The 23785-nt window shown below is 45.3% G+C and overlaps 1 long non-coding RNA gene across 1 annotated transcript in view; it reads left to right on the forward strand.

Moving 5' to 3' along the window:
- The first annotated feature begins 53 nt into the window (after positions 1–53).
- Positions 54–23785, forward strand: part of LOC139825594 (uncharacterized) — a 34191-nt gene continuing 10459 nt past the window's right edge. Inside the window, exons 1-2 of the long non-coding RNA XR_011735748.1 lie at positions 54–181; positions 1316–1976. This is a non-coding gene — a long non-coding RNA (uncharacterized lncRNA). The remainder of the gene's footprint in view (positions 182–1315; positions 1977–23785) is intronic.

Genomic DNA, 23785 nt, shown 5'->3' on the forward strand with positions numbered 1-23785 from the left:
AGCGCCCTCTCCTGGAAGAGCCGCCTCGTCTTCCCCTCAGGTGGTCCCGGACCGGCCGGATCCGGTCCCGACCCCTCAGCGGGGCTGCAGCTCTGGTCCCGGGCCCGCCCCTGGGCGGCGGTCACCACAGCGGCGCCGGGGGTCGTTCAGCCGCCGTTTCACACACACAGGCCTGAGGAAGGTGGGTGCTGCTACAGAAGGCCTCTGGGCTTTTTATTATTATTTTATTTTCTCTGTTGATTCTGCTACTAGTGATCAACAGAAGGGTGGGAAGGATGAGCGTTTTTCTGACAGAGCCAATTAAGAGAAAGAGGTCAAAAGGGCTTCATCTAGACGAGATAGTCCGAGGCGCAGGGGCAGTGTGCACACTTCTGTAATTCAGGTGCAAAGCGCTGCGCTGACAAATGTAAACGCTGCGGGGTGCAGGGAGGGGGACAGAAGATGTACAGGCAGAAAAACTAAAATCTGAAGGCATTAAAGGCACTTAAGCGGTTTGGGTGCCTCTTGTGTGGGACCCAGGTTGCAGAAAATGCCGCGTCATTTGCTCCCACAAGATGGCGCTGCCTCGAGGTGGGGTCGGAGCGTCGTGGTGGAAGGGAGGGAAAGTGCAGTGGGACGGGGTCTCAGGGCGCCGTCTGCTCCCAAGTCCTGCTCACAGCCACCCGCTTGGGACCGTGTTGTTCAGGCCCTTGTCTGGTTGGGTCTGGAAATTGCCTCAATTCACATGTTTTTAGGTAAAGATGTTCACAACTGACATTAACTTTTGGAAAACAAAAATTCTGGAATTAGTTGTTCCCCGTCCTTGTTAAATTTCCTGGAACTTTTCAGAAGAGTGGATTATTCCAGGGGGATTATTTTCCTTGTTTTGGAGGGGAAAGAGCAGAATTTTTCATGGATCAGAAAATCCATTTTCTGGACAGTCCTGTTTCTGGTGGAGACTGATCATCATATAAGAATGAACAAACACCGGTGAAATGTTTTGGGGTGGTTTATACTGAGTTACTCAGTAAACCACCTTCCCTAATTTGCTATAGTTTGCCCATGGAGCCACCAGTACTGTCCACAACCAGAACAAGGGAGCCGTGCAGTTTGCACAGTGCTGCAAAAACCCCTGCAAGTGCTGAATGTGCCCTGAAAGCTGCAGGGCTCTGCTGCCACCCAGGGCTCTCAGAGCTCCTAACACTGCCCAGCGCTGCGAAACTGCAAGATGCAAAGAAAAAAATATGGTTTTTTAAAGAAAAAGCTGTCCATTTCAGTTTCCTTTAACTGTTTTCTTTTGGCTGGGATGACTTATGGCAATTCATCTCCCCGGCAGCGCTGTGCCAGACTGCAGCCTAAACATTGCGGATGAGTGAGGAGCCGCGTGCGCCCCAGCGCCTGCCCGCTGCTGGGCCTGGACCCGCTCCAGCACAGGAACGTTCATCCTTCTTGCTCCTGAGCATCTCTGTGAACACAGGCAGCTCAGGGCAGCTTTGTCCTGTCCTGAGGGGCTGTGGGTGAGCAGCCAGATCCAGATTCTGGATCCAAACATATGCTATATTTTATTATAATTGTCATTACATAGTAGCATATGAAGGCCCAGCCATGATCAAAGCTGTTATGTACCAGATACTATCTGCATTTATACTCTGTGACATAATAATCTCCACCCTGAAGACTTCAAAAGACAATGAGATCCAGTGTCATATCTTGGAAAAGGGTGTTACTGCATGAACGGCGCCTTTGAGAAATGTGGCTTAAAAAAAACTAAATGAAGAAACATTGCAGTCCCCAGGAGGGAACATGGCTGCTCCTCAGGAACCTTCCAGCTCTTTGTTTTGTGGATCTCTCACCATTTGCATTTACAAGCCCCTGACCAGTGGACCCGAGCTTGCTGCCTGTAGGATGATGCTCCTAATTACCTCTGAAAAGCCTTTCAGAGCAACCTGTGGATCCCCTGGCCTGCAGAGCTCAGCCCAGACAGCAGCAGCCAAAAGGTGGGTGAGCACTGAAAGTTGCTGTTAAATGTTCTGTTACCTCTGCTGGGGAAAAGATGTTGCACTGAGAGGGACACTTGCATAGTTACGTATGGAGGGGTCGGTATGTTGGGGACCCTGAGGGTTGCAGCAGGTAAATCAGTATGAAATGGGATAAAGAACAGGGCAAGAGGAGACCTGGAGACTCTTCAGGGTGGTCACAGATAGCACAGAAAGCAATACACTGCCATAACACAGGGCAGGGGACAAATCACCTGAGCTGGACAATGTCAAAGAAATGTTCTGTGAAAAGAAGATTCTTGACAGCCCAGGTAAGAAAGGAACTTTTTTCTTTCAATATAACTTTGGAGGAATTCTTTGCAGCTAGTACAAAAGCATCTGCCTTCAACTGCAAAGCAGCCTGGAGGTCTTGCAGGCTGTATTTATAGCTTCTAACCCCATGGCTAGTACTTGTCCTGCAAAGAATCTGTCTAAAAAACTAATGGAGGAGTTTGGAAGGAGCTTTAAGTTGGATTCCCAACTGGTTCACAATGTTCTACATTTCTTCTCAAATCTTAAAGTGGATGACCCCATTAGACTTGCTGAGGAAATGACCCAAACTCTTCCCCCCACATTCAAACTGACCTGAAGCTCAGTTCTTTTGGAGGATTGAAGGGTGAAGAGGTTTAGATCGTCTTTTCCCGTTTGTGTTTCTCATGCTTCTAAAGAGCAGTGCTGAAGCACATGCCTGGAAAACACGATATCTGCATTTACATTTCGACTGCTGGCGATGACCAACTCTGCAGCCAGATTAGGGGATTAAGGGTCTGTGGAAAGAGAGGCCCCTTCTCCCTTTCCTTCTGCATCCAACAGCAAGATGTAGAGGACCAGCCAAATGATGGGGCAGTGTTTCTGCCAGGCATGATGCAAAAGGTGCTGTCTCTTGGGAAGGACAGGACTCTCGGTTGATGTTATTCCTACCCCTCCACGTCCCCTGGGCTCAAATCGTTAAGAAATTCAGGCACAAATTCAGTTGAACTGAATACAGATGAGCCACCTGCCGTGACTGCATGGACGCATCAGTTCCCAGGCTAAATTCCTTAACTCTCTATTAGTGGCTAATTAAATCAAATTTCTCCTTGCATACTTGAAGTGGTAATGAGCCTGGGGTGACATGCAGCATTCAGAATTTGCAAGACAAGAAGGGGGAAAACAGTGTAAATATAAGAAAGAGCAGGAGGGAGGGATTGATTTTGTTCCAACAGCAATTCAGCACCTGTCCCGTCCTCCAGCATGTGCTTTCTTGTACCAGATTGGTTCTTTAGCCATAACGTTAGTATTTGTGAGTCTGCACACAGCGTTGTGCCCTGACTGCTAGATGCTGATGCTAATTCGGAGCAGCACTCAGCATGCTTGGAGCACCTTTCATCCCTGGGCATCTGACAATCCTTCGCCAGCAACATCCGCCTGTGTGACATCCGCTTGTGTGAGTCGTCTTGTCAATCAGCGTGATGCTAATTACAGCTGCAGTTCACTTGACGGGGGTCTGGTCAAATGTCACGCGGTAAAGAATGAGCGTGGAGGAGAGGGTTGTAGATGAACAAACCAGGGTGAAATTTTTTCATCAACTTATTAAGAAAATAGGTTTCAAATAGTTGTTCCTTGTTTCATCTTGAAAATGCTTCTGCAGTGTCCCAGAAGAGTTGCAGTTCATGTGCCTCTGACCCGTTTTTCTTACATAGATGCATATATTTTCTTACATGGCCCCACCTCGGTATCTCCCATAGAGCACCCTCATTAACAAGGAGCATGTTAACAAGGAGTGTGCCCTCGCCTGCGTGTTGTCCAAGTGGGGTGACGTGTATGAAGGGAAGCATCACCAGAGCCAGCAGCGGGGCCTGTGGGGGCACCCAGAAAGCCAGAATGTTTGCCTCTAGTTTTTGGGGGCCAAGCTGGTGTATCCTTACACTTCTAATGCTGGTCAGCGGCACAATCTGCTGAGCAGAGATCCCGGGCAAAGACCAAAAAGGTTCCACACAGCTCCTTAGGCTCACCCGGCCTGCAAGGCCTTTGGCTGCCACAGCATTTTTCTGTGAGATGGATTGAAAACCTCATGTCCCAGAACACGAGCATCATACCAAAGCAAAGAGGCTTGCTTGACCAGAGAAGAAATGGAAAGTGTAACCGATATTTCGCCTCTTTGGGAACTTTCATAAGTGTTTTTTTGGCTGGGTTTCATCAGCACTTTTTTATCCAGGGCTACAAAAATTACAAGTGTCTGATGTGTTTGTGGCCGTTCAGGCTGAAGGCTGCACCTCTGATGTTAATTGAATCCTCTGATCCCTAGCATGCCCTCTGAACACCAATAACAGAAACATCTGGCAGAGCCAGCAGAAGTGCATCAGAACCCTCGTTCCAACAGCAATTAAAAAAGGAGGGGAAAAAAAGGAAAAAAGCCAATTACATGTAATTGAATTCAGTAAACTGAATTATCTCACTATTAAAGCAATGCTTGTTTTTTAGATAGTGGGACATTCAAACTATCAAAAGCATTAATTGATTCATCCCTTTTTTCAAGAGCTTTCTCAACGGTGCCTCTGTTCGAGTGTTGCAACCTTTTGTTCGCATGGGGAATCTGAATTAAACCGACCGTGTTTGTATCTTGGTAGCTCTATTCATTCTGACTTTTTTATCTTGTTGGTGTTTTAGCTCAAAAATGAGCTGAGGCTCCTTCAAAACATAATGGAAGGTGTATTTCTTCTTTTGTAGTGGCTTCAGTGTTGCTGGAGGTGTAATTTAACAAGGGAGAAAGGGAGAAGAATGCTTTGACAGGGATGCCACAGAATTGTTCGGTCCCAAAGTGGTACCTTTGTCACTGCACGACTGAGGATGAGGTCCCTGCATCTTTCTTTCTGCCCTCCTGAGTGGATACTGAGAGCTGGAAGGGCCAGCCATGAGAATAAGTCAGATCCAATGAGTTATTTAGGCAAATTGAAAGCATTATGTCAATTTGATGGGCAGCGTTTCAGGCCAAAATGGTACTATTGGCATTTTCTTCCTTCTGAATCAATAACTCCTAAAGGATTACAATTTAATTTTTAAAGGGTAATTCAATCAAGAATTTGAAAACAGAGGGCATTCTTAAAATTAAACTTTAATCAGATTTATTTATTTTTAAAAATTGTGCTTGCAGAAAAAAGAAGAGCCATTTCCGAACTATACCTTGGACTTAAAGGGGCATTATTTTCTTATTTGCTGAGTGTTTAATCTGCATCTGTAGGCATGTAAGTACCCTGTTTCCCCCAAAATAAGACCTACCCCCAAAAAAAAGCCCTAGCATAATTTTTCAGGATTTTTGAGGATGCTCGAAATATAAGCCCTACTGCAAAAATAAGCCCTGGTTACAGTTCATCAAAAAAGTCAATTTAAATGGTGTCCAGGCAGCTATACATGTGAAAAAGTGAGCATCTTTTGGAGCAAAAATTGTGTAAGACCCTGTCTTATTTTTGGGGAAACAGAGTATGAGTCAAATGCCAAGACCATGAAGACATCTCCTCGGTGAGCTGGTGACTCCAGGAGAGCTACCGGCGTGCTGGAGCACTCAGGAGCGGGTGCACAGGGAACCATTAGCGCTCAAACAGGAGCTGCTGTTTAGTAGATGGTGCAGTCAGGACTCAGGGGATGCTGATCTCATAGGAATGTGTGATGTGGAAAAGGCAAAGAGCACTCCTGTTCTGGGAAGAGGATCTTCCGACATGAACCTCATCAGTTCTCCTCCAGGTCTTTCACTTCTATGACATTTTCATGAAGTGTTTCTTCTAACATTTTTCATAACTTGCTCCTTGGGCCCTAATCCTTCTGCCCTTTGAAATGAAGAACCGCTGTCCATTCAGTGACAGTAAATCTGAAATCGAATCACTGATCATCACATTTTGCAGAAGCCACAGTGACACTGCAGAAAGCAGCGGGTGATAAAATGCGGCTGTTGTACACCCTCAGCTCAGCAAGATGGAGTGTTTCAAAAACAACAGTTCCTTCAAATTTCATTAGAAACCCCCATTAAGTGAACACCCTGCTAAATAACCTGTACCTGACACTTTTGGCCATGCAGCCGCACAACGATCAAGGACACTTCAGGTGGAGCGGTGCAATAGGGTGACACACGGCACAAAGAAACTGTAATGGAGATAATTATGAAGATAATGTCCCTTTGGGAGACCCTTGAACTCAATGCCTCAGAAAATGCGAACTGCCAAGAGGTTTTCCCATAAACATTCTTTCCATGGGGAAGTACTTACACACCCCAGATCATCAAGGTTAAAAATGCTTCCTGCTTCATTATTGTTAGACAATGGTTTTCTTTTGAACCATTGTTTATGTGCCAGATGGGCCATTGATGCTTTGCTTGAAATAGAGGGAATGGTGTGATTATGAACTGCAATAAAAACCCCAAACACCTCTCTGACTGAGATGTGATCAGCAATAGTTTTGTTTAAGGTGACATCTAAAGCCTGAAAAACTTGCTGTAATTAACCACGGAGGAAATAAACCAAAATGACACTGCATATATTTTTTTCAGGATTGCTCCTGCAATCTGAATTAAAACTGTAAAATAAGAAACAGATGGAACAGATTTCTTCCACTAAGCTAAGGAAAGAAAGTGGTCAAGCACTGGAAAGGATTTTGCCAGAATCATAAAAGACTAAGTAGGGCATCAGTAAGTGCCTTGGAGGAAAATTCAAGGAGAGAGGAACAAGCTTTGGTGGAACTATTGAATATATTCTGGGACAGGAATCCAGGAGATGTTTACCCCAGCAGCTGCGGACCCCTGCGTGCAGCAGAATGGTACCAGTCCCCAGTCACAGAATCCCAGAATGTCAGGGGTTGAAGGGCCCTGGAAAGCTCATCCAGTGCAATCCCCCCGGAGCAGGAACACCCAGACGAGGTTACACAGGAAGGGGTCCAGGCGGGTTTGAATGATTTCTGTTTTTTCCAGTTATCAAGAAGTGAAATTTTCAGCTCTAGTTCTCTTTTTGTTTTATGTACCTGGCATTTATTATGTGCTAAAAAAGGTGGTTATGTCTTTTTTTGTACATTTCTGTTTCTTTCTGATTATCAGAGTGTTGTCGATTCCTTGCTACAGGCAGTGTTCTGTCATAATCCTTTCAGAATACGAAAACTTGAACAACCCAAGAACAACACAATAAGAATCCAAATGATCTTTTCTTTTCAATTAATGGCTCAAATAAGCATTTGATTTACATTCACAGAGACACTTGCTGCAGGCTAATTAAAAACACCGTATTGTTGGCAGATCATTTATTGAGGGAAACAAATTGACAAAAGATAAATTACGTTGCTACGTAATTAACTAAAAAAATACACAGCTGAAATAGTAAATTAATACATACACTTAGCAATATCTCAACGAGGAGTGAATAACGAAGTTTAAATGTCCCTGTATGGAATAGGTAACAAGAAGATGTGGCTGAAATAAGATCTGAAGTGTTCCGTGACACATTTGCGTGCACACTGGTGCAGGTCAACCACAGCACTGCAAGAATTCATGTACTGGGACCTTGAACTTGCCAGTCCAAGGTCTCCTCTGCTCAAAGGAGCCATTGGTACTTAATGCACAATCTGGATTTTCGTGGCTCAGAAAGAAGAAAATAGTATTTAGGAGTTGGATTTGCAGATCTGCGTAAGGAGGGTGTATTAGCATTGATATTTGGACAGGAGAGTCTCCCACCCTGTGCGCTGAACAGAACATGAGCTTTGAATATCGTATCAAACCTTTTCTGCTTCATTGAGCTTCTCTTTTATGCTCTGTTGCTTTCCTTTGGCGTTTCAAGGTACGGCCATTACTGAAACAGAATAATAACTAGTACCGGAGATCCCGCTTCAAATTGCCCATTCCCACAAAAGCCATCGCTTCGCTTTCGGCAATTGCGCGTAATCTTAAACAAAAAATGAAAAAGAAAGAGGGAGAGGAAAAAAATAATCTGTTATAGTTGAGCAGGCAAATGAGAGGATCCAAACGAGTGTGGCTTCGTAACAGCGCGACCGCTAACTGTGTAACTACTCCTGAGGCCAACTGGGAAGGGACTTCTAGAGCAAGGTAGTGGTGTGTGCCGGCCCCAGTCACTCAGGCGGGAGAGATTCATCATTGAACTCAGAGGGAATATAAGTGATATTCGATAGAAATGTTGCCAGCAGAGCCCCTCTGCACTTGGATATCAGCTCTAGGGTATTTTGATTGGGAATTCAGAGAGTTCCGTGGGAGTACAAAACTGATTTCTGCTTTCAGCTGCAAATGAGAATACAGCGAGTTAAGTACAAGTGTTCCATATAGGAGAGCAAGGAGGGAGAGTGTGGAAGCAAATAGAGTATTCTGATATCCTGTCTAGCATTAAAAAGTCATGCCAGTAGGTGAGTTGTCAGCAGTGATGCCTCTGCGCTGAGCCTCCCACAGCAGCCGGATTGCAAAGCGCAGATTTGATGATTTTTTGTTCCACCCAGGACAAAATGCCCCTGAACCCGGTCAGTCCATCACTGCTGCCATGTGGGATCTGCACCAGGACAACACGGGGTTTTCTCTGGCGTAGTTTCTGAGTTTTCTCATGCATTTTTTCTGAGGATGAAATCATATTTTTTATTGAATTTTCCTTCTGCTTTTCATCTTTGAAGGTCTTGGTTCAGATTCTGCTGTTCAGCCAAGCTGTACGGACTGAGCAGAGTCTGGGTTAGTGTAAGATCTGGAGGGAGAAAAGTGGTTGAATTTTGCAAAATACACTCTAAGTCTATCATCTCATTTCTTTTAACTAGAAAACACCCGATTCTGCTACAATCTTACATAATTTCCTCATCAGAACAGCTCCACCATCTTCAGTGGAATTGTTTCTGATTTACATCTGCACGTGAGAAGAACATTAAGCCCCAGCGTGTGTGGGAGACAGAAGCTGGAGCCTGTAGCTGTGATGTTACCAAAGTGCTTTTTTTGCTGGTTTATTGTTGGTTGGTTTTCTCTATTTGTTCCCTCAGCCCCAGCCCTGTCTGTGTTTTCAGCAATGGAAACAGTGCTTGTGGCAGAAAGGGTTTTGTTTGTTGGAGGGGGAAAGTGGATTTTAGTGTTTTGAACCAGTTTTTCTACTAAAAAAGAAAAAGAAGTTTGGAGTAGTGAAAGCAAAGTATTGGTTGATGGGTTTTTTGTTTTGGTTTGGTTTTGGTTTTTTGAGGACTAAAAATGTTTTAGGAAAATGTCTGGTTTACTTGAAAATGCGATTCTTATCAATACAGAGAGATTCAATAGAGAATTAAAACCAGAGATTCAGCTGAGCCCATGAGCCCCTGTTCCTGGCTGTGAAATGTGGATGGACTGTGGCTACACTATGGGTTTCCCTCCATCTGTTACCACGTTCCTCATCCTCTGCTATTTCCTCCTGGCTCTACCAGTCTGAAGGTTTAGAAACATCAAAAACCAGGAAGCCCAAAGTAGGTCTGGACATTGCAGCTCTGGTCTGAGTCCAATGGTGCCGTACGTCACTGGGAATTGACATAATCTTTGTTCCCTCTCTGTGACTCATTCACTGGACTGACTCATCCTCCTCGTTAGGCTTTTTTCCCCTGTGGAAAGCACAGCTCGTTTTTATCCAGAGCCCCACCTTCCATTTTATTTAGGGTCAATCTTAGCCTCTCTTTATACTGGACCAAGAACACAGACCATCTGGTTTTGCAGCTGTCCTTATTCTAACACAGCTGTGCAGTTGCCTTCCCTTGGGTGCTGTTACAGCCATAAGCAAATGTCACTTATCCCCACTGCTGACGCCTTCAGGTCCTTTCCATTTGCTTGGTGTTTTGTCTCCGAGCCCTGCCAATATTCTGTCCGGTCTGTGTCACTCACAGACTAGATCTGTCACCCAGAGGGACCCATTTCTGTGATAGAGAGTAGTGAATCCAGCCATATGTTCATGAGCTGCTGTCCCCGGAACAGCACAGTGCTGAGATCTGCCCAGACAAAGAAGTCTTGACAGGAGCAATATTGTCGTACTGGGATCTAGGCCTGGATATTAATCAGAGGGGCCATTCCAGGGCCCAGGTGAGCTCTGGGGATGTCAAAAAAAATAAAGGATCAGCGGCTGTTGCGTCTATTAAATAGCAGACTGAATCTCAAGGATAACGTGCCCTCTGCCTGGCCAACTGGACAAATCTATTCTGGACAGTTCTGTGGTGAAGAGGTGACCCCAGCCCTGGATGGGCTGCACACTGCATGGTCACGGCCCCCTTTCTGAACGTGGTGCTCACGGGAAGCTGCAGCCCTCACAGGTCCACCCAATAAACACATGATTCTAGTGTGACAAAGCCGAGACTTGATGTCTCTCACAGTAGGGAGGAGGCTTGAGTGCAAGAAATAGAAAGAGGAGCCATTATGAAGGTGGCTAAATATCTGTGGACATTCCATGTTTTATCTGGGCCCTATGTTCATGTCATCTGCTGCTGGGAATACATCTGTGCAATGAAGGAAGAACAGGAATGAACACACCTTTGCCTGTTTTGCTGCTCGTAGCTTGAGTGCAACGCGACCAGCGCACACAGGTGAGCAAGGCTGGAGCTACACACAGGTATCAGACTCGCAGGGAGCCCATCTCAGTCATCCTTAGCATGGACTTGAGATGTTACGATGTGATTAACAGTGTACCCATGAGCAGAGGACTCACAGTTACCCAACACTGATGGAAAGATCTGCTGGCCTTGGTAATGGTGATATTTCTTCCCTGCATCTGGAAAACTGTTCTCACGGACATTATTTTTTTTAGGAGAAAATAAATAGCGGCTATGAGCAAAGCATACGGTGTACAGTCAAGATAGCATTTCATTAGCATGGTGATTAGATTTGGTCTGAAATCCTGATGAAAGCGGATCCTGATAACAACTAGAAATGAAATCCCTGAAGCAGTTTTGTAATGCAAGTATTTGAGGAGAGCAAGTAGCTCCAGGCAGAAGAGGCATGGCTGTGATGAATTTAATAAGCAGTGGGAACTTCGTTTGTATCAGATATAGAAGGAACAGCCCAGAGCCAGGTTGCTGTAGCATATTGTGGTAGTACATATTTTATTTATTACTGAGTGCTATATCAGAAAGAATTTTCTTCAGATCCTCCCTTTGCTCCTCATTTTTAGTTTTTCTGTCATCTGTTCAGCTCTTCTTGATGTCTGAAACATTTTTCGTCCTCTGTCTTCACTGGACTTTGCCCTTCTGTCTCTTTTCCAAAAATTTCCTCTGTGGGCATGGTCTCAAAAACTTGGGGTTCCCACTGCGGATTTGATGCAGAGGTGTTTAAATGTCTTAGCCTTATCCATTCCACAGCCAACCAGCAGGTTCTGTGGGACTTGGACAGTGCGTGTGCCTTGAACTACATTTCTGTGAGAGACCGAATTCATCCATCCTGAAGCCCCATGGCCGTTTCAGAGACTGGTTGTGTGAGTAAGAAGAAAATAACAGTAAAGAAAACCCATGGTGTCAGAGAGTTCAGATCAGTTTCAGAAGAACTCACCTACCATCTGCCATTTCTCCTCAAGATTCCCAGGAAGGAACAGAAAACGTTTTGGGATTTAGGATTGGTGTCTGGTTAGTGTCAATTATAAGAGTCAGAGAAGACATCTCAAACTAATGGCCAGTCTGATGCAAAGGGTGGAGGAGCCGACTAGAAGAGGTGCACTGCTGGACCTCATCCTCCCTAACAAGGAGGGTCTGGTTGAAGCGGTAAAGGTTGAGCTCTGTGCCCTTGTGGCCAGGAAGGCCAATGGTACCTGGGACACCTTCCTGTGTAACCTCATCTGGGTGTTCCTGCTCCGGCGGGGGATTGTACTGGATGAGCTTTCCAGGTCCCTTCCAATTCATGACATTCTGTGATTCTGTGATTTATGCTCAAATAACATTGTTAATGAGTCTGATCATCTGATGACCTTCATCCAGCCCCTCTGGCTTTGCCCTGCAGAAGACCCACATGGCTGCAAGAGCAAGCGCCCTGCACAACCCATGGCTGGTTGTCAGCAGTCGCTGGAGCTCTGTGGGGAGAAGGAAAAAGAGGTTGAGCACTCAGGTCACATCGTTGCTGTAGGTACATCCTCTGGGATTAATTTAGCTAGGTCTAACAAGGCCAGCTCCGAAACTTGAAGCACTCAGGACTCGTGACCTGAAACTTTCCCCACAGGGCAGGTGCCCCTGCAGTTGCCTAAAGAGAAGAAGAAAGAGAAAAGCTGACATTTATTCTTCTTTTGAAAGAGCTTACTTCAAATGCAGCTCCAGTGCACAGAGCCGTTTATACTAAGGGCTATAAATAGCAATAATAGCCCGGAGATGTAGGGGGCTCGGGACTGATCCTCTCTGCTTCCTGAAAAGATTAAAACTGACTGTTTCTAAGAAAACAACCTGTCCGCCCCAGAGATGTGGTGAATATGGAGGGGCTCTGTCTCTTTTTAGTTCTGTATTTAGGCATCGACGCTTCATCTTTGTGGGTCCTGCTTTAGTTGCTTAAGTCTTGGTTTTGATCTGGTACTTGCGCATCCTTTGTGCTTGAAGAGCTGCCACGGTCCATTAAAGGGTCCTTCTCTTTGCATCGTTTCAGCCTTACTCCACCTCGAGTTTACATCTCATTTCCTGCCTCCACGTGTCACCACAAGCATTAGGAAGCGAAGGTCATTTGTATGGCACAGTCCTGTTTGCAGCAGCAGTTGGGGATAATTGCAAAACACCTGGGAGAGCACAGGAGAAATGACTGTGGCAGCAAATGAGCTTCCAGAGCTCCGAGCAGTTATGTGAGAAAGCCTTGCTTCCATTAGTGAAATATAGATTTGTTATGACATTGTAAGTCTTGGCTGTGATATGCACAATATTTCCTTGGAATATCTGGCAGCTGTATCACTGTTTAATATATCTATTAAATATTACACCGAGATGTAAGAGCAACCAATAAAACTTGTTTATTTACCTTTGAAACCTTTGACAGAGTAAAGCACATCACTCTCTAGATATATGTCCCCATTCAAATCTACTAGATATTTGAAAAGGCAGCAATAAAGTAAAAACCAATAGATTTGCTTTGCAGGTCTGCATTTACTGTGGACAAAACAAAGACTATGAAAATGCATGTATTTATTTATCTATTGCTGCTATCTTTTGAATGCAGCAAGAGTAAAAATCCAAGTGTTACCCTGATGTTCTTGTACAATTGCATAAAATATCCAAGAGGGACCAATAATCACTATCTTCACAGAGGTCTTCTCTGTAATCAATCTTCAGAAAAAACTCAGCGTTTTGTTTTTATTGGCATTTATGGTCATATTTATTGTCCCTCTGCGGGGACAACTAAGGGTTTTCTTGGCTGGCATGCGCATGTACACCATACACCTTCCAGCACCTCCCAACTGTAAATTCACAAGAATTGCTTTCAATTCTGAAACTATAACATTTCAAACAAGAGTGGGTGAAATAAAATAGAACATTAAAACAGCCTGGTGGGTTAGAACAAGTGCACGGCAACCAGGAAAGCCCCGAACACGGATCTTTCTGCTTTACCACTCCAAGGTTACAGTCTCCTGGTGACTTGTTTTCTTAACTTTAATATCTTTTGATTTTTTTTCAGTCCCGTTATAACCAGAGCTTTAGACACATGAAACAGCTAGTGTATCAGGAGGAGCAGAGGGCAGCTCGACCTTGTCTCTTGTCACTTTTCCGTTTGCTCAGCGGGAGACAACACACCGTGTTATATCGCTGATGTTTATAACAATGTGGATAAGGAGGAGGCTGGGAAGAGGGAGAGGGATAAAAGGCAAGCATGTACTTTTTGTGATTCCCTCCGATCTCTCCAAATAACTGAAGAAACGCATGAACAAGGGAATATTTTGTCAATTTTTTCCACGGCAAACATAAAAGAGATTGTGATCTTCCCCAGGTGATGCTGTTAATGCGGTGACTGCAGGAGCTGGGCTCACTTCTGATCTGAAGCACTGAGGAAGCAGGTTATGTGGAGACATGAAATTGTTTCTTATTTATTTTCCCTCCTCTTCGTGTTTGTTTGTGCAATTGTACAATTGCTGAAAGCACGTTCGCAGTGCGGCTGGAGCAGAGCCTTCTTGTAGGTAATAACCTTCCCAGTGTGTCTCTCCAAGTAATTAGACAGGCATTAATTAGCAATTCAGGGTTTGTACATGCTAAACGTGTACACATGCTCATGTAAATGAGCACATGACAAACTGATACTGCCATGTGTATGGTAATTTTGTAGAAGGGGAATGAGATGATTTAGGTGGGATTCACAAGAGAGGAAAATGCTGTTTCCTTGTGTTTTCCTGTGATGATCAGTATATAGTTCACAGTATATCTGTTTGAGTGTATACCCATTATACATCCTTACAGATGATATCATTGCATAATCAATAGCTGGGAATCATTTAGCAAAGTGTTCTGATAGTTTCCAGTTTGGAAGTCAATTTTATAATGAGAATGGTGATGAAGACAAAGCAAATTTTGTAGGAAGACTGAATGGAGACCAAGATAAACATGCTAAATCAATGTTATAAAGAGTTAGAAATAATAAGTCCAGAAGAGCCACAATGGTAAGCCGATCTAAACTTCTGGTCAAGATAATCAGAGAAATTTCCTGAATAAATAATCATTGTTCATCTACAAAAAATTCTACTCTGCCCTGGGGAGACCACAGCTGGAATATTGTGTCCAGTTCTCCCCTCAGTTCAGAAGGACAGAGAACTGCTGGAGAGAGTCCAGCGCAGCCACCAAGATGCTGAAGGGAGTGGAGCATCTCCCGTGTGAGGAAAGGCTGAGGGAGCTGGGGCTCTGGAGCTGGAGAAGAGGAGACTGAGGGGGGACTCATTCCTGGGGATCAATATGGAAAGGGGGAGCGTCAGGAGGATGGAGCCAGGCTCTTCTGGGTGACAACCAGTGACAGGACAAGGGGCAATGGGTGCAAACTGGAACACAGGAGGTTCCACTTAAATATGAGAAGAAACTTCTTCATGGTGCGGGTGCCAGAGCCTGGACCAGGCTGCCCAGGGAGGTTGTGGAGTCTCCTTCTCTGCAGACATTCAAACCCGCCTGGACCCCTTCCTGTGGAACCTCAGCTGGGTGTTCCTGCTCCATGGGGGATTGCACTGGATGAGCTTTCCAGGGCCCTTCCAACCCCTGACATTCTGGGATTCTGTGATAATCTCCCATCGCCCTCTATAAGCTGTTCCAGAGGTCAATCAGTATCACTGCTGAAATGGTCCAGACTATTTCTAATGTCATCGTGTCTACCATACCACTGAGCCCTACTCAGCCTTCATGATCTTCTTTAAATTGCCTTTGCTTTCCTGAGCATCCCTCCTGTAAACCTCTTTCCAATGGGGCAGAGCGGGGGAGAGCTAGCATGAAAAACCAGATGTCTAAGTTATGGTCCTCATTGACTTTTGCTCCTTTTACAGTCAGTGGAGAGAGATATTTCAGGAAGTCATTCAGAGCCTCCCACACCATCTGCTGCTCTCCCATGATGGACTCTGTGAGAACGATGCCCACTGGGCTGCGGGCTCAGCCGGTGGGTGCTGGGAGGTGATGTGGGTTCCCATCACAGACACCACCTGGCTGCTTCCACCTTGCAATCCGTTAAATCCGAGGGCAATATTATGACAGGGCTTGTTCTCAAGAGTATTGTTAGAGCACAGTCATTAGCGTCTGCGAATCGCTCTGAGAGGAGCCATTAGAAAACTGGAAAGTGCTATTACTAAATACCCACTTACTTTTTAAAAGAGGAAAACCAGATGCACTTACAATCCAAAATTACATGTGTTTTAGACAAAAGATATAAATAATGAAAAGAAAGTATCCAAGAGAGAGCATCAACACTGGCCAGTCTTTTGTAAAATGTTGCGGAACACTGGGGTGAGCTGGCAGCTGAATGCTGGGGACATGAAGGCTGAGTACACAGATGACCAAAGTCATCACAATTTCGTATTCTGCATCCCTAAGTTACGTGGTGTTTCAGGGCTAGTGAGCACCTTTTCATAAAGGAGAAAGCTATTATTGACAGTAATTTGCTACAGCAGGTTTCCTGAAATCTCATGAATTTGTAGAGCACAAAACAAAAAAGCTCTAAAATAGATTTTTTTTTCATTGTGGGACGAAGAAATGAGGCTACAAAAGTGTATCTCTCTGCTTTTTTCCACATGAGACCCCTGATTTAATTAGTCGAGTCACCAGAGACTTTGAAAGAAGCTTTCTGCAAAATCCTTTTCCAGACTCTCAGGGATGGAAGTAAAAATAGAATTTAAATTGGTCCTGGGGAACGGCTGTTTACTTTAGAGGTATATTTAAAAGCCCTGCTAATGAACACTAACAATGGCCTTGTTCCAAATCTTCATCAGCTTGGTCCCAATGACCCCACTTCCAGTCCAGATCCAAATTAGGACGTGGCCCTGTCACCTCATCCTGCTGCTCCTTGCTTACATCCTGCACCAAGATATTCCAGCATCCAGGAAAGGTTAGCAAGTATTTTTCTCTTCTCCTAGTGACAGAAAATGCCCATCTAGTGCAAACCTGTTCCCATAAAGTAGCAGGAGAACTGAAAAGTTCTTAATAAAACCATTAGCTGCATGCTATAGACTGCAGTTATTCTTCGGGGGCCAGATACAGATCTCAATTATAAGCTGGAATAATTTCCTGGCACTCAGAGGGCTTAGACTGGCACACAACTAGTACAGGCAGGAACTTCATCATAAAGCATCATGGCCACATTAACTTCCACAATTTACACCAGTCAAGGGGTTGACTCTCAACGTTTTAGGGTTTGGACAAGAGAGAAAGAAATGCAATTGAGTGGGGACTCTGTTTTTGAAACCAATTTCTGACTAATAAAATTTTCCCCTCATTTTAAAACACGATCCTCTCTTGTGCCTGTATCTGATTGAATGAAATATTACCATGCTGTGTAATATCTTTCCTGGCCCCCCGGGTCATGTCCGATGCATATTACTGCATTTACAGCAATGTGGGTACATCCTCCTCGCTGCACAGCCTGGAGGCTGCATCCCGAGGGATGGGGCGATGGCTGGGAGATGACTGCTCTTTAAAGCTTGTCTTGTAATAAGACATGGGAATTTTGAATTCAGCCCTGGGAAAGCGATAAGTCAAGTGAAATTCGTGGTGTTGCAGCTGTTTGACGTGGCCAAGGAGGGCACTGAAGGTAGAAAATGGACACTGCTGACTGCTGTGGGGACTGCTGATCATTTGCTTTCCCTCCAGGGAAAGGGGTTATAGGACCAAATCTGTGATGCTAAGGGTGTTCCAGGTACCTGGGCCTGGCAGGTGTATTTATCACGTCTTCAAGGGTTCCTGTGGGTTGGTTTGATGTAGGAAAGGCTTCTTTGTAGGCAGTTGCCCCACTCACACTGTGCTCTGTTACCTTGTTTACAGTGCAGCTGGGTTTTGTGGTTCTTTTTAATGTGAAAAACCTTTAATGCATTGAACAGTGTTGACATGCGAGTCTTGTCTCTTTATGAGGTGGAAAACACTCACTGTCACCAACAAGTGAATAATAATGGAGATGAAAAATTAGCCATGAAGAGCAGGGCCTATACATTACTGTGCTAATTATAAACATTGGCACATTCATACATCAGAATTAATTTCTAATAGAAAATGGCCAATGCTCTGTTGCATTTACCACTGCGGTGAGGGATGTGCAAGTGGGAAATCATCACTTACTGCTTTTTTAAAACAGGTGAGTAAATGAACAGGTAAATAGGAATTGTCTGCCATGAGGCAATCGCCACCTTGCACTTCGGGCTGTGTCTGGAGCTGGAAACCCTGCAGAGAGGACACAGGAGGAAAAATGCCAAGTCATCCTTTTTCTGTACTGCTTTTGTTTCAAAGCACAGAGATGTGTGCATAGCAAATGCTCATTCGGAGCAGCTCGGAGCCTGGGGTGCGCGAGGGTCTCAGCTCTGCTGTTTCCATTTGCTGGCCAGGTTAAAAATAATTATTTATGAATCTGAGCCAACTTTGACAAATGTTTTCAAGCCAAAGGAGGAGACAAACAGAGAAAATAATACATAAAACATTTAAAAGTCAGTTTCTACACTGGCAAAACGAATACTTTGCCATGGCATGCTGAGATGAGGTTTTACTTTGATACTGACCTAAATTTAACTTTTCAAAAGGTTTAAAGAGATACAGAAACCTCCAACCTGAGCTGATTCATTTCAGTTTGAACCCAGTGTACTCTCTGATCTACCAGATTGTTCTTGACATTCTCTTCTCATTCTGTCCAAAGAGTGAACAATGAAACTGAAGCTTTTGGTGTGTGTAGGATGAGTTATTCTCCACACTCTGCTGGGTGGGGCTGGGATTCACTGCAACTAACTGCACCTTTCCGAAATCAGGCACCTTGTTTAAATTATTCAAGCTGTACCAGTAGTGAATAGAAAGACAAGGACATTTCCAGAGTCACCGATCCATCTGCAGACCATGTGGAAGGAGAATTGTCTGTGTGAGTTCTCGTTCCTGCCCGTGGGCTCCCAGGAGGGTGACGATGACCAACTGAGCACAGACTGGCAGCTCGTGGCTGATTCCGCCTCTTTTGCTGGCTGACACCTTAACTAACATTTCAATCAGTAATTTCTTTAATGATTTTCTTCTTGGGACAGGAACAGGAGGTGGCGGAAGGCCAGGGTTTGTCTGGCACAGGAACGTTGTGTCTGTGTGGAATTACCAGCTTACGTGTGCGAAGGGTGAAGGGCTGGGTGCAGGTCCTGCTTGTCTCAGCTCAATCTCCTGGATCAGAGGAATGCTACAATAATAAAAAGCATAAAATCCTCTTAACCCTGAATTTGACATCGTTAGTGATTTTCTAGAGAGTGATAAAAGGAAAACTGGATAGAGAGAGAGCATTAATTGGAACTGGTGCTGGTTTCCCTTTAGCTACAGGTAATCAGACAAACCCATTAAAGCTAATTAGTGGAGCCAGATGGAAATGTTTACTTGAAAATGCGTTCTCACTAATACTCAGATTTCTTACTCTATTTTTTGTTTGCAAAAAGAAGAATAAAATCAGCAGATGGACTAAGCCCATGCACAAAGCCCCAAGCAACCGGTGCTGAGGAGCGGTGAGGTGCTCGTGGAAGGTGCTGAACCAGCTCAGCCGCACTGTCATATTGCAGTGATTTGGCAGGACCTTTCAAGCAAAACTAAGGCGTTATTTTGGACTAGGTCCAGCACCAAAGCCCAGACTCAGTTTTAATCATGCAGCATCACTAAGAAAGCTGTTATTCAGCACTTTGTCCAAATCTCTTCCTGGATCAGACTCTGTGGTGAAGACGAGGAGGAGTTTGGTCCTCTACACGTGGCAGTAATTGTGGCGTATTGACATGGCTGACTACACCGCAGCAAGGAAACCTGAACAAACCTGCCTTTGTACTGCTCTTCCAGCAAGGCCCTGATATTGTAAATAGCTGGGGGAGAGCTATCTCATCAATTTAATACACTGCGTGTCTGATCCATCTGCCCCATACAAACTCCCTGATCCTTGACCCTGATTTCCTTTCATCACTGCCTGCGCTTACCAGATAACAGCTCTCTCTTTTCAGCATCGGTCTGTTATACTCCCCATAAAAGCTTTGCTTGCTAACACCTTCAAATGCTCAAAGGAGACAGGGAGAAGCACCGACGACTTGAAAACGGTCTCTGTATTCTGCAAGAGAGAGACGGTCCTTTCCTTTCCTTTCCTTTCCTTTCCCCAAGCTGCAGGAGTGCGGTTCTGGAAACATCGCGTCAGAGCAGGAGGCTCTCGCTGGATGGGAAGTCTGAACTTCCACAGAAAATAATGAAAAAAAGCTCTCATCATTACACGCTTGAGCAGATCCGGGAACAAGAAAAGGCTCTGCATGAATATTCTGGCAAGCAGCAGAAGGGCGAGATTGATGCTGCCTTCTCCCTCCCTCGCTTCTCATCACCCGTGTAATTAACACTCAGCACCCCATGAGAGATGGGAAATTCAGTGCAAATTTTGAATACTGAACAGGGAGAGTGGGTAGATGTCCCCTCCTCCCCCAAAATGACCTACTTAAAGGTATTCTCTGATGACCTGGGTGAACAGGAGCTTCTGGAGTCAGAGACAGGATAATGAGCTGTGTATCAACAAGCTTTATCGATCTGTACTGCCTGCATAACCACAAAGCCCTGGTAAAAGCTTCAAACCCCCTCTCCCAGCATGCAGTGATATCAAGATAAAACTCAAAGGGGATTGTCTGCAGACAGCACCTTTGTTTCTTTAAAGCCCTGATCAGGAATCTGCGAGAGCATTTCAAATGAAAGGAAACAGAGATGTCCCAACCTTCCCATGGGAGGGTTTGCATTCGGAATGGAGTAAGAGATGTGGGACTAGCTGTCAACTTCTGTGCAAAGTCCTTGTCTGTCGTGCAGGAGGGGAAATTTCAGGACGGAGGAGGTTTCACCTGGTGGAACAGGCTCAGCAAGGGGCCCAGGCGGCAGCGCGGAGCTGCTGTGCAGGCTTGGGGTCCAAGCCGTGAATCGGGCCTCGGGCTGGTGGCACCGCCTCTCACTTCCTGGTTTTTCCAGACGCTGATTTTTCTGCAAACCTCTCAGACCAGCGCTAAGACCTAAACAGGCTTTTAAATGTAGAAACCTAGAGGTGAATTGATCGTAGACTCTTTCAAAGTGGTCTGGAGGAAAGAACAACAAACCCCAGTATTTGGAAACTATAGTGAGAGAGATGAGAAAGAAACCATAAGAGAGATGAGAAATAAACCATAGCACACTAGCAGTATAAATGATCAACCACTAAAACAAACAGTGGAAGGTTCTCCATCTTTGGCAGTTTCAAATGAAAATGCGGCAATTATCTGGAAGATGTTGGACAAGCATCTGTCCGGTGTCCGTCACTTGGCCCAAAATAGAGCTACTCAAGAGATCAGCTTATTCCAAAGCTTATCTTACTGTCACTGCTTGATTTCAGTCTGCCTGGGAACTTACAAGGTCTGCAAGCAAGACTTTCTGAGCCATTTTGAAGACACAAGAACATATGATTAAGGGAATCAAGCCATAGTTCTCCAGGCCCAGTTCCTCCATATGGGCTGTTCATGTGGGGCCCAGACCTGTGCTCTAGGCTGTGTCCTCGTGCCATCGCAGCAGCAATGACAAAACGTCAAGACTCAATCAAGCTGTTATTGCTCCTCCAAGACACAGTTTTACCGTTGGATTTGAGTTTTTGCGTAGCTGCAGCAAACCGTATGAAACATCTAACAGATGTGAACTTATCAGGGTTCCAGCATCCTTCACGGAATACGTCCCTTTCTACAAATTACAAAATGCTCCATCTGTGCTAAATGGATTGAAATGTCAACCCCGTGGTTGGGGTAAGCCTAGCAGAATTTGTGTTTAACAATTTTGCAAGTATATTAGATTAGCAATTATCCTGTTCTGGTTTTAAATTCTAATTTCACCTTTTTTCTTACTACTGCAGGATGCAATATTCATGTACTGTTAAATCAAATACTCCATTAACAGCACCAGAGATAAATATTGAATTAATGGAATAATGCAGGTTAATAGCAGATTCAGAGGATAATGCTGGAGAATACTGTGCATGAATTATGCCAGCAGATGAATCACTGACCCTTGCTGTGCTCTGACTGCAGGTGCAATAAAAATAGCCAAAAAGTGCTAAGCTGTCTGAGATTTAAATATTTACTGGGAAGAGCTAATAGGTCATGGATGTGGACAGATGCTTAGATGGAGCCAGGACAAGCCATAAGCACTGAATTTTTCTGACTCTCCCTTCCTGCTGAGAAGCAACAGAATCCACCAGTTGCTGTGTTGAATAAATGCTCGTTTTCTACACGCGAATCCTCTGTTTCCTTCAGCCCGTCCAGGGCCAAGGCACCAGTTTGTAGCTCCTCACCAGGGCATCTCATTAAGGCTGCATGAACTTCTGCAAAGCAGCAGCCAATAAAACCCCCAGTCTTTTAGCAAAAAGCCAGCATCCCACAAATCCCCATCAGAGCAGCTCAAAGCAGAGACTTGCTAAAGCCGGGCCCAGGCCTGGGTTGCCAGCTGGAGCAGAGCTCTTGTTGACTTCTGTGCGGTGGGTCCTGACCTGCGCTAACGAGGGCAGAGTCCAGCCCCAAGTGAGTGGGAAGGGCAAGAAGCCTCCCAGGACATGTCCCCATGGCTCTGTCCTTAATTTTCTCCTTTGACAAGTCTGTCTAGTCATTGCTATCTTTTTACGCCTGGCTTCATGAATATTTCAAGCGGGAAACTCATCCTGAATTTGTTTCTTTTTAGTCTTTTCTTCCTGGAAATGTATGTGTGCAAACTCCCCCTAATTTATGTAAATACGGAGGCGGACGCGTTTCACTTCATTGTTACAAATTAAAAGTTCCCTGACATTTCCAATTAGCTGGAGAGAAAACCGATGTGACTATAAATACATCACAAAGCCAGCAAGTCTGCTCTGGCATAAACCGCACGCTCCCATCGCGACACCGGACGGCGAGGCTCCGACGTGGGTCCATGGCATGGTGGCCCATGGCCCTGGGGAGGTAACAGAGAATTTGTGGCAGGTGACGGCTGAAAATTTGAGCACAAGGGCAAAGAAACTACCATTGGGGCTAAACCCAACTCAGTGTTGCTCCTCTTGGCTGATCTCAGGCTTAATAAGCTGGGGAGAGGAGTAGGTTTAGTACATCAGCACGGTGATGTTCGACAGGGTCCTGGCTTCTGCAAGACGGAGTTGATGAAATGCCCTTTCCTGTGACCTGCAAAGCTGCTGCTGTCAGGCTCAACTCACTGTAAACATCTCTGCCCAAGACACGTAGGAGTGACACGGCAACTGCCTCGAAGCAAAGAAATGTGGGTGGTGGCTGGAATCCTGAAATGAGGGCAGGAATAGGACCACTGCCTTCCCACAGGAGCTCCCTTCCTTGAAATCCCACCTGGTCTGGACGAGGGAGGTCCCAGAAAAGGGCAGAAAGATGGAAAAGCCTCCTTTGCCCTGTGGTCCCTCCATACAGGAACCTGTGCCCGGCATGGAGGAAAGGCCCCGTGTGTGGGGGCGAGCCCAGAGGGTAGAATCAGAGAACCAGAAAATCACAGAACAGTTTGGGTTGGGACCGTCCCAGCCCCCCAGTGCCCCCCTGCCATGAGCAGGGACATCTTCACCAGCTCAGGGTGCTCAGAGCCCCGTCCAGCCTGGCCTGGGATGTCTCAGGGATGGTTCATCCACCACCCCTCTGGGTACCTGGGCCAGGCTCTCACCACCTGCAGAGCAGCACAGTTTGTGCTAATCAGGCTCTGGAGGAATTTGTGAAACCCTCTCTGGCTTCCCCTGGATGCCCAGGAACGTGCACGGCAGTGCTGGATCCCCATCAATGCTCCTTCAAACACAATTCCCCCTGCTCATGTCCAGAGGTGACATTCAGAATGAATGTTCACGCTGCCTCCCAGGTCATTTCACAGCGAAGGACACCTGGCTTTTGGTTGTGGAAGTCTCAAATTCCAGCAACAGCACTTCCCGTTCTACAAATCCATCAGGCTGCAGACGCAGTCAGGTACAATGTGTTCAGACATCCAGTGCAAGGAAAACTAATAATAATACTGGTGCTTTTATTGGCTTCACACACCATAGCTTGTACTTCTCCTCCCCAGAGCCAGATAAAAGTTTGTGTTGTTGTTTAAGAAAAAGGCCGTTTTGGCACCATAGCTGGCAGAAATATTGAGAGCTTCATTGCTTCCCCTTCCCCCTCGCTTCCTCCTCTTGTAATCTT

This window comes from Patagioenas fasciata, chromosome 25 (assembly GCF_037038585.1).
Source record: "Patagioenas fasciata isolate bPatFas1 chromosome 25, bPatFas1.hap1, whole genome shotgun sequence".
Taxonomy (NCBI): Eukaryota; Metazoa; Chordata; class Aves; order Columbiformes; family Columbidae; genus Patagioenas; species Patagioenas fasciata.